General features: G+C 43.2%; 1 long non-coding RNA gene across 5 annotated transcripts in view; it reads right to left on the minus strand.

Annotated features, from left to right (window-relative positions):
• The window catches only part of LOC120639053, a 210315-nt gene that overhangs the window by 19332 nt on the left and 177384 nt on the right, over positions 1–13599 (minus strand). For 4 of the 5 annotated variants that reach the window (XR_005661224.1, XR_005661223.1, XR_005661221.1 and 1 more), the window contains exon 5: positions 4921–5051. This is a non-coding gene — a long non-coding RNA (uncharacterized LOC120639053). Of the gene's footprint in view, positions 1–4920; positions 5052–13504; positions 13567–13599 lie in introns of all 5 variants that reach the window. The other variant, XR_005661222.1, reaches the window with a different exon arrangement.

Consider the following 13599-nt stretch of genomic DNA (forward strand, 5'->3'; position numbering starts at 1 on the left):
AGTTACCTCATCTGTAAAATGGGGATTAAGATTGTGAGCCCCATGTGGGACAACCTGATTCCCCCGTGTCTCCCCCAGCGCTTAGAACAGTGCTCTGCACATAGTAAGCGCTTAACAAATACCAACATTATTATTCTTTTGAAACCCTGAGGAGAAACGATGACGGCCCATGAAGAATGGAATGCTGTCCAAATCACATGTGCATGCCCTCTGAGGTTCACTTATCACTATTATTTTGGTCTTATCTATTTCTTGTTAAAAGGGCTTTGGCTCTCCTGGGCACAGCCCAGAAAGTTCCTGTATGCAGGAAAGCAGAGCCGACTTGCTTAAAAAAAATCTTTTAAGTAGACTTGTTTATAATACTTAACCCTTCAGGTTCTTATGTACTTATCACCTATGTGCTTATATCAAAGGATAGAGAAAGCAGAGGTACAGAGAGGCTTTATGTTCTCTTAACTCTTTGAGATGTATGTAGCGATTATTCATATAAAACTATACTTAGAGAGGTGTTATTTGGCTTTTTGGAGTGTGATTCCCGGTTCAAAATAACCAAATGAAATTCCCAAATAACCAAATAAAAATGGGTAAACAGGGGAAATCACTTGCCCTTCACTTGAGGTTTGTGGTCTTGGGTTTTGTTTTGAATATCTCACTAGCTGCCTCTCTCCTCCCTTGTCACTCTTGTTACCCGGGGACTACCTGGACATCAAAGGGTGGTGAGAGCTGTGATCTCAACACTAGGGTTATCCAGTAAGACACACTCCAGAACACAAGGGATCCCTCTCCCAGAGTACAAGAGTTACTGGCTTTCTAAAGTCAAGTTGCATCCTCTTTACTCGCTTTGATCTACTCCCACTGGGCGGTGCCCTTAATCTTCGCAGGTTGTTGGCAAGTCTTTTCCTGCCTCTGTCTGTTGAAGCTGCTCTTGAAACAGACCAAAATTAACTAAATAAAAAAAGGCCTGTTTTTTTAACGTCACCCTTTCCCAGTCTCTCCTTTCCCACTTACATTTTTCCCCCAAATTTGATTGTGTGGTATTTGTTTATAGTTGTGGTATTTGTGAAGCACTTACTACTTAATGAGCTCTACACTAGATACAATATAAGCAGATCAGACACAGTCCCTGTCCCCCATAACATGCCAAATAGTGGCAGGGTGAAAAAGTTTCATGGCCTCCACCTGAATTCAACCAATTTGAAATCTTATCTGATTTATTTGCTTGGTAAAGTTAGGGGGATCTAGAATCAGGATTTGGGGGGACAATTCAGCATGAAAGTGTGGGAAAGGGTAAGGCTGAGCTAGCCCGGACTGTACACTTTCATTGAGATTGTGTCCGTCCACCAGACACAGGCTGAGGACGGAGTCAGGAGGTGGGCTCTTTATTGGGGCGGGAGACACAAGGCTCCCAAATCCTGGGTCCTCTCTGCACGCAGCAATCCCCGGCAAGGCTAGGTTGGGGTGCCCTATACAGCTCTAGGTTTAAAATGTGGAAGATCTAGAGGAAAACGATCTTCCCAAAATACATCTGGCTCATGTATGCATGGCCAGGGGCACTGGAGGCTTTAAAATGTACCAGCTCTCAGTTTGGGGCCTTAGAAAAACAGCCTTGAAACCAGATGCGAACAACTTTATACTTGCATCCCCATGGCCCCCTGGCCAAGTCAGCAGGCATATTTCGGTTTTGGTCTGAATGGGCATTGGACCAATCTAGCCTTTACTTAGACTGTGAGGCCGGTGTGGAACAGGGACTGTGTTGGACCCGATTATCTTGTATCTACTCCGGCACTTAGCATCAGTAATAATAATAATAATGGTGGTATTTGTTAAGCGCTTACTATGTGCAAAGCATTGTTCTAAGTGCTGGGGGGATACAAGGTGATCAGGTTGTCCCACGTGGGGCTTACAGTTTTAATCCCCATTTTTTAAAGATGAGGTAACTGAGGCACAGAGAAGTTAAGTGACTTGCCCAAAGTCACACAGCTGGCAAGCGGTGGAGTCAGGATTCGAACTCATGACCTCTGACTCCCAAGCCCGGGCTCTTGCCACTGAGCCAAACTGCTTGGCACACAGTAAGCACCATTATTATTATCATCCTAACACTTGAGGGGGTCAGGTTGTGTAGGCAGAGGTAATGTTCTGGGGGTCTGGCACCCCCTTCCCTTTCTCCAAGCTGCTCGAGGAGCCCTCAATCAATCAATGGTATTTTCTGAGTGCTTACTGTGTGCAAAGCACTGTACTAAGCGCTTGGGAGAGTACAGTATGGTAGAGTTGGAAAACACGATTCCTGCCACAGAGAACTTACTGGCTAGAAGGGGATACTGACCTAAAACTAAAAAGCCATCTTGCCCACTGCTTGACAGGCTGCACTTCCAGCATGTGTCCAGCCCAGCCTCCCTACACAGCTGCCTCCCCAAGGAGGCCTTAGGTCTCTTCGGAGGTCGGACAGGGACATGGTCAGGGTGGGTGGGGAACCTTTCATTAATTTAGTCGTATTTATTGATCGCTTTCTGTCTGCAAAGCACTGTATCAAGTGTTTAACCTTGTTTCTCAACACTCAAATTGGGCTTTTTCGGGGATCCAGTGGCTGCAAACCCCGAATCTAAATGACAAACCCTCGACAGAGAAGAGCGAAGAATCTCTACTCAGCTGCCTCCGAGTATCCACTGTCAGTTACACCAATTCCCAGGCCCATGAGAAACTACATCTGATGATGCACTGCCTCAGGACCTAAAAAAAAAAAAAATCCCTTCTCTGGTACGACTCCACCTTTTGCTTTCCAGCCACAGATTCCAGGTTCTGGTTTTAAAGAAGATTGCTAACATTTGATCGGTTCAGTCAATTTTGCCCTTTTCCCCTTCACCCCCTGCAAATTAATGTTTAGCCCTTTATGGACCTGGACATAATACACAAGGCACAGTGGTATGCCTTCCTATTATCTACAGGGTAGCTTGGACCTCATAGCCCGAAAAAAGCCAGCACCCGCATTGTTTGATGAGATTGGAGAGGTTGGGTAGATTCCTTGAGGAGGTTCCAGGTATATCCTAGGGATCCCGTTTACTTATCTAAAGACTTCAAGCACAGCTCCGCTTAGCTTTTCAACTGAGTCTCCTTTTTGCCACCGTGAAATCTAATCTTAAAATGATCTGGGATCTTTGGAAAGCATTCAAATCACTAATTTTCCTTAAAATCATTCCTCTCTAATCATGGTTCCTAATTCAATCCCAACTTCTCTAAAATTCTCAGGATGGCCCTTTTCATTTCCTTCTCTGTTCTTTAATTTCCTCTCATAATCTGAGTAAATCAACTGCAAGTATTTCACAGAGCTCTCTGATGTCATGCATTTGCAGCTGACCTTTAATAATAATAATAATAATAATAGTATTTCTTAAGCATTTACTATGTGCTAAGCATTGTTCTAAGCACTGGGGTAAATACAAGGTAATCAGATTGTGCCACGTGGGGCTCACAGTCTCAATCCCCATTATACAGATGAGGTAACTGAGGCACAGAGAAGTTAAGTAACTTGCCCAAGGTCACAAAGTAGACAAGTGGCAAAAGTGGGATTAGAACCCACGACCTCTGACTCCCAAGCCTGTGCTCTTGCCACTAGGCCATGCTGCTCCTTTATTTTTATAAATTATGAATCTTAAATTCAAATTTATAAAGTTGGGGAAGTCATGAGTTCTGAGCATTAATTACACAATGAGTATTTTTCAGGCCCTCCCCACAAAGATATCTAGTATTTGAGATTATGAAATCCATCCCAGTTTAAGCATATAAAAGATTTTAACTTTATGGGTCTAATCCCTCAAATTGGGATTTATTTGCTCCTTCTGCAGTCAGACCCACGGCCTCCTCCTCTCCCTTTGTAGCCTACTCAATCAATTAATGGTATTTATTGAGCGCTTACTGTGAGCCAAGCACTGTACTAAGGGCTTGGGAGAGTACAATATAATAGAGTTGGTAGACACGCTCCCTGCCCACAAGGAGCTTTCAGTTGAAAGGGCAAGACAAACTTTAATGTAAATGAATAAATAACAAATATGATATTTGTTAAGCACATACTATATTCTAATGTAGATACAAGGTAATCAGGTTGTCCCACATGGGGCTCACAGTCTTAATCTCCATTTTACAGATGAGGTAACTGAGGCCCAGAGAAGTTAAGTGACTGTCCCAAAGTCACACAGCAGAGAAGTGGCAGAGCTGGGATTAGAACCCGGGTCATTCTGACTCCCAGAACTGTGCTGTTTTCACTAGGCTACACTGTTTCTGGCTCCCAGCAGTGCTCTTTCCAGTAGGCCAAGCTGGAAATACCATCACTATTGAACATGTTATGTAACACCTACTGGGCACTTGAAAATGGACTAGGTCCTATCAGGAACCATTAGGGTGCAGTCCTAAATCAAAAATGCTGGGTGGCATCAAGTCAGATACATAACCAAGAGGGCCAGGCTTTCCAGTCGGAGAATCGGTTCAGGTCGGGAGGAACTCTCTGAGGGTAGGAAAAATTACTGAGGTGAGTTCTTAAAAATTCCTACTCCCCCATCCGGCTTAATATCTAGACTGCTAGAAGGTGGAAGTCACAGTCCTGGAAAAGCAGGGCCTCAGCCCTTAAGAGCATTTGCTGTGTTGAAATAGTACTAGTGCTTATAGGATTTATGTGTCCAACGTGATTAGCTTATATCCACCCCAGCGCTTAGTTCAGTGCCTGGCACATAGTAAGGGCTTAACAATACCATAATTATTATTATTATTACATCCCCAAGATAAACCATTTGGTTAGATCATTGCAGAGCATGATGAAGTTATTTAAAAGACAAAAAACAAAACAAAACCCTCCCCAAACAACCCATACACATATTGGCAAAAACACAGTGCTTAACGTTTGGTGCGTAGCATCCTATGCACCCAGAATACCTTGCAAACTCCTTCATCTCCTACATCCTGCTCAGGGGTGGATGGTTGGACAGTGTTCCAAACATCTAGGTACCACAGGGTCCAACAAGGCACAATGAGGTTAAATGTCTTGACTAGGAGCAACGGAACAGCTGCGGAGAGCAAAAAAAAACACCTGAAATTCGGATACCAGGGCTTGGACTGAAACCCAAAGATCACACCTCCTTCCAGGCCCCAAAACAATCTGAGCATGGAGCGGCCTGCTGACAAGTCACCTGAATCAGGCACAATCCTTTGGCAGTCAGCTTCGAGACACCAATTACCCTTATGCAAAATTTCATACAAAGCAGACAACCTTCTGGTGCTGTTGACATATTGTGACGAGGCTCTGTCTGTTTGGCAATATAACTACCCTCCAGATGTATGTTTTCTAAAATTAAGACCATTTATTTACAGACACACAAAGGAAAAATAAACCTCAGCTCGCCTCAGACGACTCAGTAGCTACTACTATCTCCTTTTATATAAGCCAGGCTCTCCAACAGTTAAGGTTGGGTATAGGGTTCAATTGTATGTGGTGGCAAACTTGACATTTCATAGGGGTCAAGGGTAGATGGGGTGGAGTGTGGGTGTGTGTATGCGCACGCAAAAGGAAATGAAGAGCCTGCTCTCAGCTTTTCTGATTCATCCACCCTTGCTCCCATAATCCCCATGATATGCTTCACCAACTAATTTTAAAAATTAACGTGTGTGTGTGTGTATGTATATATATAATATATATGTGTGTGTGTATATATATGTATATATATGTGTGTGTGTGTGTACACACACACACACACACACACACGTGCACACAGACATCTTCCCCTCTGGACTCCTAAGTTTCTTGTAAGAAGGGAATTTGGCTATCAACTCAGTATACTGTAGCCTCCCAAGCTCTTAGTACAGTGCTCTGCACAGTTTAGTGCTGAATAAATACGATTGACCGATTGACATGGAAAGTTTCCTTTGTTTTAGGGTAGAGGCCTCTCTATCAAAAAAAAGGCAGTACCACTTCAACAGGCTTCTTAGCATGTCTTCTACTGCTGTATGAAGAGCAGTTTCCCTGCCAACATGTGAAGACACAGCTTGGACTCCAACGCTTAATGAAGTCACCACTGTAGTTAGTCACGCAGGATGGCAGAGCTCCCAGATCTTATGGTATGCCAGCCCAGGTCAGCGAGCCGGGAGGGGAATATGATGCCTAGTCTCCTGCTTAGTTCCCCCTCCAGATATGAGGAAATACCATAGTATTTCAAAGATACCCCGACAGCCCCATCTGGGGAAGCTATTTAGGTATGTCACTGCTCTGCACTACTGGTAAGCTCCTTGAGGGCAGGGAATGGGTCTTCCAACTCTATTGCTTTGAGCTCTCCCAGATGCTTAGTATATTGCTCTGCCCACAGTAAGTGCTCAGAGCACAGCAAAAGTAAGAAATACGGACCCTGCCCTCAAGGAATTTACAATTTAATAAGAACACCTTTTATGATGGACCCAGGTTGTCGGCAAAGCCGTGGAAGTAGTGTGGCCTAGTGGAAAAAACAAAACAAAAACATGATCTTGGGAGTCAGAGGACCTGATTATAATCCCAGTTCCACCTTTGCCTGCTCTGTGACTCTGTGTTAGTCACTTAACGCCTCTAGGTCTCAGTTTCCTCTACTGCAAAATGGGCATTAAATACCTGTTTTCCCTTCCACTTAGACTGTATCTGACCTGATTGTCTTGCATCTACCCCAATGCTTAGTACAGTGCTAGACACATAGTTAAGTGATTAACATATACAACAATTATTATTATTATCATTACAAAGCAACAGTGCTGTTCCACTCTCAAATGATTTTAGGCAGTCATGTTCAAGTTGTGTTCAGGGAATCTGGGCTTTCGTGTTAGAATATGATTCTGATCTTCTGGGAAACCCAAAGTAATAACCTGAGGCTGGATTTGGATGACAATAAGCAGGGATGACAGAAGAAACGCTGCTTTAAGGATGCAAAAAAAGGAAAATTGCAAAGGATGTGGTGCAGTCACGGAGGGCAGAGACAGATGTCCCGGATGGATGAGAGCCCAGATCACCTGACTCTCATTCCTATGCTTACCCTCAGACTCCTCCAGTTCTGTGCCCACAAGGGCTAGTCAAATAATACTTGTTGATGGTGACAGTCACAGTACCACTTGAGAATTACCTATTCACCACCAACAGCCTGCAGCCAAACATAACTGCAGTCATTTCCATGGTCAGATGTGAGTGACTCTATACAGACGTTCCTGGCCTGCCTGCTTTTCCATTCCTCTCTTCTTAGACTACTTTCTCCACACTCTAGGGAACCGGAACCTACTTGTGACTTAACAGCTAAGTTTGGCACCTTGGCTAGGAAATGATTACGAAACTCTTCCTCTTACCTGAAGCAGCAGTGGTCTAGTGGAAGGAGAAGAGGAGTGTGAGTCCCAGGTCCTGGGTTCTAATTCTAGCTCTGTCACTTGCCTGTTGTGGACTTCTTGCTTCACTTTCCTGTGCCTCAGTTCCTCATCTGTAACATGGGGACTAATGCCTGTTCTTCTCTCCTCCCTAGCTGTGAGCCCCATATGGGACAGGGACTGTTTAGTCTGCCTAAATGGTATCTACCCTAATGCTTAATATATTACTTGACATTACTTAATACATATCCTTAGCAAATATCACAGCTATTATCATCAACAGGTCCCAGACTCCAGTGCATCAGCAATTTCTCAACTGAACCGAAGGAGTTAATGCCTCCTCCAAGGTGCTGAATGTACATGAAGGGAGTCGCTCATTCTCTAGTTTCTGATCCAAGGAGAGGGGACTGAGCAAGGTTATAAATATAGGAAAGAAAAACTACTCCCCAGCCACTCCTCTACCATCAGGCTAAGTATCTCCAATAGCAAATTCCACAATCATTGGCCTTGAATTACAGGAATAATTCAGGGAAGGGAAGAAGAGAAAGCGCCATAATCTCACTGAACCACACAGACAGAAAGTGCCTCCAGAGTCCACCCAAGCTCCCAAGTCTGCTGGTTGCCCATCCTGTCTAGACAGAGCCACTGGACTGGAGAACATCCACATTTGCCCAAAACTAGATTAGACAAATGTATCTTTTGAGCAACAGTTGAAAAGCGCCTAGGGCTCAGGAGCTAAATGTATCTCCCTTGAAGGAAAGCAACCCTTCATAGAAATCTGAGCAGCATCCCTCTTCTAATTGTCAGCTTCTCATTGTCGACGAACTCTTACTGTGTTCTCCCAAGTGATCAGTCCAGGGCTGTACTTCCATGCTCAGGCTCTTCAACGTGAGAAGGCAGTTTGGCCAAATGCTGAGAATCGGGAGATTTGGGTTCTAGAAACAGTTTGGCCAGGGACTGGTTGAATGAACTTGGGTGAGTCTGGATATCAGGCAGAAGTGTTTTGTGCCTCTCAGGTGCTAGTGGTAATAACAACAATAATAATAATAAAAATCAATGGTACTTATTGGGCACTTACTATGTGCAGAACTCTGTACTAATTGCTTGGAAAAGTATGATATAATAGAGTTAGTGGACATGTTCCTGCCCCTAATGCGCTTACAGTAGAGATAATGATAATGGAATAATAGTATTTGTTAAGCACTTTCTCTGGGGGCATTGGGGAGGAGAAGTGATCACTGGGGTCAGGAGGGAAAGGGGAGCCTCTGAGAGGGCTCTATTTGAAATCTTAGATGGACAGCCCTCTGGGCAAGAACACTGTTTACCAGATTCGGGAGAATATGCAGCATGTGTTATAATCATTCTCTCAATGAATATAAACATTGCCATATTTTTTCAGGGGCACATGGCAGCATCATGGAAAAAGATAACAAATATTTTGCTCTAAAACCATCATAAACTCTAAGGCTTGTTTAATAAGGGAATCCTGAGCTATAATCTGATTATTACATGATAATGTTTTGACTGTGAGCCTGTCTTCTAGACTGTGAGACTGTTGTTGGGTAGGGGTTGTCTCTCTTTGTTGCCTAATTGTACTTTCCAAGCGCTTAGTACAGTGTTCTGCACACAGTAAGCGCTCAATAAATACGATTGAATGAATGAATGAGTGAAGTTACAGTAACAGTAAAACACTCCCCACAGTAAGTCTTCCCACTGATATTTGTGCAGAATCATGAGGCACCGGAAATAAAAGAAAGTAACCTTTGGCTCTGAGAGATGTGGCTTTAAATCCAGCCTAAAGTTTTGGAGAAATGATGCTTAGGGCGTTCAGCTTTTACAAAAATTTATCATTTTACCTGCTCCCTCCCTGACTCACACACATCAGGGTTCCAGGAATGGGTCATGTATCCAACAGGATAAACGATGGTCTTTATCTGAACATTAGACCAGCATGGCATACGGCCATCGAGAGAGAAGGAGCTTTGTAAAGATTGCGAAAAACGGAGGCGAAAGAGTCAAGGGTCCGCCCCGGGCAGTCTTTTAGTGTGCCTAATGAGGCCGGGCCTGTAGATCCCGCTTGCACTTCTAGGTGAACTTCACCATTAGTGGTATCGTCTTCAAATACAGAGGACAACTATGAAACAACAAAAGAGGAGGTGGAGAATTGGAAGAAAAAGCTTGTGAAGTGCAAACTAGGCAGCCTCCCGGACCAATCAGAAATGGCCTGAACATAATTTCCTCATCAATTTCTGCCCACCAAAGACAGAACCCAATCCTTTTAATCCAAACCCAAGGTGATTCTGACTTCGTAAGTCTCCATTTCTCAGTCCTGTTTGGGAGAAAAGAAAGGGAATTCATTTGTGCCCTTTGAAACTTCAAGGGTCAGTGTTTATTTGGACTCTGGTGTGGGTTTGTCCCACGTAATCACGGCACCAATCTCCTGAGGCTCAAGACTGACGGTTTAGGAGTGGGCAATAGTAAATGGAGCTGATAAACACAGTGTGGAAAAAGTGAAGGACTGGGACTCAAGAGTCTTAAGATGTGGCCCCAGTTCTGTCACTGGCCTTCTGTGTGACCTCGGACAAACCACTGAACCACTCTGGGTCTCAGTTTTCCTCTCTGAGACTGTGGGGGCAATGAGTGTATCCAATCCCAGGGCTAATCACAATATTTCGCGGTAAAATAAGTGCTTCGTAAATACCATTACTAGTCCTAAGCTCTGGAATTCCTTTACTATCTAGCACCATCAAGAAAGTATAAGGGAAGGGAGTGATCAGGCAGAGAGAGACTGAAAAAGTTCTTCCATAAAATTCCTCTACCAGGCAAAAGTCATTTCTCTCAGCTAATGCTGAGCCCGACTCATGTTTTCCGTGTTTCTGGAACTTCCTAAACCTCAGGCCAATTGGAGAACTCTAACAAGGCTGGGAAAATGGTGATGCAAAGAGGAGGTAATGCCCTGATTTCTTTACTTTGACTGAATCGGTATAGGTAACGGGGGATGTTTTATGCCAATTACAGAAGTCAAATTTTGGGCTATGTTATCTGAGCCAAATGACATCTGTTCTGCTAATAGAATGAAACCTATTTTTAACAAAACTACAAACAAAAATCCCCCGCATACAGCGAATTCCAAAATTCCATTGGAAAATCCCCAGAGGGAAATACAAACCACATCAGACACAAAAGAAATTAACCGCCCTCTCTCCCTACCAAAAAGAAAAAAAAGACTTCTCAACCTCTTTGAATCCTCATCACAAACATTTTCCCTCACTTCTCTCTCATGAACATGACCTCATCTTCTTCCCCCTCCTTTCCTACTGTTATCTCCTCACCCTTGCAGCAGCCTCCGTCTATACCCACCCCTGTACTTATCACTTCCTGCTCCTTCTCCTCCTCGCCATGTCCAAGTATTAATTCCATCTGTGGTGGTGTTTCATGATGAACTACAAAGGCAGAGGGAGGGGCTGGAAATGAGAAAGCCGGCCTCTACTTATAACCCTGTTTTGCCACATTCGCCGCCGATTGCCTATTAATTAATCAATCATTCAATGATACTTATCGAGTGCTTACTTTTTGCAGAGCACTGTACTAAGCGCTTGGGGGAGAAGAATACCACAGAATTAGTAGACACCATCCCTGCCCTCAAAGAGTTTATAATTTAGAGAGAGAGATAGACATTAAAATGAAATACGCATATGTACCTAAGTGCTGTGGAGCTGGGTGAATATCAAGCGCTTAGTACAGTGCTTTGCACAAAGTAAGCCCTCAGTAAATATGACTGAATGAAAAGCATTTCAAGGGTATAGAACCAAGTGCACAGGTGATGCAGAAGGAAGAGGGAGTAGTAGGGAAAATCGTACTGCTAACACAAGTGCCAGCATTCAACAGTGGTCATGAAACCGGGGGCGGAAGCAGTGTTATTCCCACAACCACTTGAATACTTCTACATCTATTTATTAGTTCTCTCTCCACTGTGCTTGTTGATCTATTCTAATCTCAGGTCCCCCTGGCTATTCAACAGTGGCCTTGCTTAATATCCAGAGTCCAGCACCAATCCAGAGTGTAAGTCCAAACCTTGGCTTTGAGGCAAAAGTTCTAATCAATCCATCTTATTTAGTGAAGCACCCACTGGGTGCAGGATACTGTGCTAAGCACTGGGAGAGTACAGCAGAATTAGTAGACACGATTCCTGTCCTCAAGGAGGTTACAGTTTAGTGGGGGAGATAGACAGGACTTTGCTTTGCTGACCCAAGGAAATGCCAGACTTTCTACAAAATGGGGAGAAGGAAAATACCTCAGAGGGGGTAAAGAAAAAGATTTTAAAAATCCTACTTGATATTTTAAAGTGGTCAAACTTGCCAGGTGTTACATTCAAAATCCACATTGAATCAACTGACAGGGAGAGGTGATCAATTAGCACTTTTGTGGGTGGGTGGACTGTCAAAGTGGGCCATGGAAGAATTATGATGGATTTTTAGGCCCATTTGGACAGGGACATATGTTAAGAAAGTTAAAAATTTTAAAACCGAATTTGGGGATTTAATACTAATTTTGAAAGATGAATCGGAGGTAGAAATCTCTTAGTTAAGCAAAATGCTAAAAATTTGCACCTCACTTATTATAAGGATCTTCCAGGCTTCTTGGAGCCTTTCCCTGGCTGACTGCTTAGAACGTCCATCCCCAGGGAGAGACTCCCAGGTAGAACATCTGGGTTCCAGACATCCTTGGGAAAAGGGTTGGTGAGGAAGGGACTGGACTTTTGGCCAAAATACTTCTTTTTTAAGTTATTTTAGGGTTATCTTTAATCCATACTATCCTGTCCTCGTAGCCCAGGAAACAGAGAGGTTAACTAGTGTTTGTTTTTTTAAGATCAGAGACATTGGGAAGATCATGGCACCAAGAAGAAACAAAAATGCCAGCGGACACAGTGGGAAGTTAATGCAACAGTGCCACAAGGGAGAACCTTGTATATACACAAAATCTGCAGGGGTTTGTTAGGCACACATTGATCACATCAGCCACACCCAAAGATAAAAAACACACTGCTTTTACAAATTCATACCTCTGCCACTCCAAGACACACATATATTTATTTATAAATGCCAAAGTTGCCAATGGGGAGATCCCATCAGCTTGAGCAGGGCAGGCTGGAAATAAAATATTTAAAAGGAGAAAAAGAGCTAACCTATTTCAGATGCTTTACGTGAAACACGCTCTTGTATTTCAAATTGAAATTCTACAGGCCATTGCTCAAGAATGTGGACTTGTCTTTTTAGGTATTTTGGAAAATCCCAAACAACCAGGTTTATTTGATTTTGAGAGAGATTAATTCCCCAGGCTAACAATTATTTCTTAGCAATCTCTAAAGATTGGTTTAGCATCCAGGCCTAATACATGCATTTGTCAATATTCAAATGCAAAGCCTGGTGGGTGAATAACTGGAAGTTTAAACAGTCCCTCAAGTAACATTTACAGACCAGCCTGTAACAACTCCAAGCTGCTTCACACAGTACTGAGAAAACAAGCCAGGGCTTTCAGGACTAGTTGGTGCAGATTCATAGATGTTTGTAACAGTTTTGAAGAAGCTGTTCAGCTTTACTCTGTCACCTCCCAGCCATCATTAATAGAGTCATGTCTTCCTTTTAAAACCAAACAGTAGAAAGCAAATGGAGTGAACCCACTACAACTTAAATGACATTTTGTTCGGACTCCAGGAGAACAGAAAGGCAAAGACATTTAAAATTGAAGCTGACACCATCCCTTAACCTTGACCCAAGTCAATTCAGTTTCACCTCTTCATGCCTCAGTCATCACAGCTGGAAGACCAAGTTGGCGGGGGGAGGGAGGGGAGAACCCCTCCCAAAAAAACCCACACAGACCTTTACTTAGAAGCAGATGCTACATGTTGGTAGAACTCCCCTGGGACAATAAATTATAGAAATAAAACATCACTTTGCCTGTGATGCTTAGGTTCCAACACTCTACATCACAGAAGGAACATTATTGAAACAGTGGGGTAAATTAAGGACAAGATTTCTTCACTTAATATAAGATTTTCTTGCTTTGGTCAGTTGGGTTCCTAGAAACATTTAAATGAGTTTTATTTTTTCAAAAGAGCCTTCTTTGGAACTTTAAAATATGCCTAGAGTACCTTGTGTCTCTTTGTCCCGAGCTTCCTCTGTTGGTGAAAAATTGCTTATCTTGTCCTTATTTCTGGACAAAAGAAAGGTACCTTTCAGAATGTGA

The sequence above is a fragment of the Ornithorhynchus anatinus genome, chromosome 20, assembly GCF_004115215.2.
Source record: "Ornithorhynchus anatinus isolate Pmale09 chromosome 20, mOrnAna1.pri.v4, whole genome shotgun sequence".
Lineage (NCBI taxonomy): Eukaryota > Metazoa > Chordata > Mammalia > Monotremata > Ornithorhynchidae > Ornithorhynchus > Ornithorhynchus anatinus.